This window comes from Malurus melanocephalus, unplaced genomic scaffold (genome assembly GCF_030028575.1).
Source record: "Malurus melanocephalus ecotype Western Australia unplaced genomic scaffold, MMel_1.1 scaffold_3859, whole genome shotgun sequence".
NCBI lineage: Eukaryota > Metazoa > Chordata > Aves > Passeriformes > Maluridae > Malurus > Malurus melanocephalus.
The window spans coordinates 1-1052 of NW_026627091.1; positions in this window are offsets into that span (position 1 = coordinate 1).

Consider the following 1052-nt stretch of genomic DNA (forward strand, 5'->3'; position numbering starts at 1 on the left):
AGAATGCGGAGAATGGAGAACGTGGATACTGTGGAAAGCACGGAGAGCACACGGAGAACGTGGAGAACGGGGAGAACGAACGCAGAGGATGCGGAGAACGTGGAGAATGTGGAGAACATGGAGAGCATGGAGAGCGTGGAGAACATGGAGAGCGCAGAGAACATTGAGAGTGTGGAGAAGGCGGAGAGCATGGAGAATGTGGAGAATGTGGAGAACATGGAGAGCGTGGGGAACGCAGAGAATGTGGGGAATGTGGAGAGCGTGGAGAACATGGAGAACAGGGAGAATGTGGAGAAAGTGGAGAATGAACGTGGAGAATGAACGTGGAGAACATGGAGAACGTGGAGAACACAGAGAGCACAGAGAGCGTGGAGAATATGGAGAAGGTGGAGAACGAACGTGGGCAATGTGGAGAATGTGGAAAGCGCAGAGTGCATGGAGAACATGGAGAATGTGGACAGCGCGGAGAASGTGGAGAATGTGGAGARYGTGGAGAGGACGTGGAGAACATGGACAACGTGGAGAATGAACGCAGAGAATGCGGAGAACACGAAAAACACAGCAGTTATGGGGCAGCTCTGGAGCAGCCCCAGGGTGGCTCCTGATGGCCCCAGGTGGCCCCAGATCAGCCCTTCCTGACCCCCCAGTTACGGGACAGGTCCAGATCACCCCAGGGTGGCTCCCAGTGGTCCCCGGGTGGCTCCTGATCATCCCAGGGTGGCTCCTGATCGCCCCATGCTCACCCCAAAGCAGCTTCTGATCGCCCTAGGGCAGCTCCAGATCAGCCCTTCCTGACCCCCCAGTCACGGGGCAGCTCCCAATTGCCCCAGGGTGGCTCCTGATCCTCCAAGTTGACTCTAGTGGTGACCCCAAAACTCCCAGGTGACCCCAGTTAAGTGACCCTGAAACTCTGAGGTGACCCCAATGGGTGGCCCCAAAACTCTGCTAAGACCCCGGTGGGTGACCCCAAAACCCCAGTGGGTGACCCTGGTGGTAACCCCAAAATTCCAAGGTGACCCCAACAGGTGACCCCAAAACTCAAAGGTGACCCC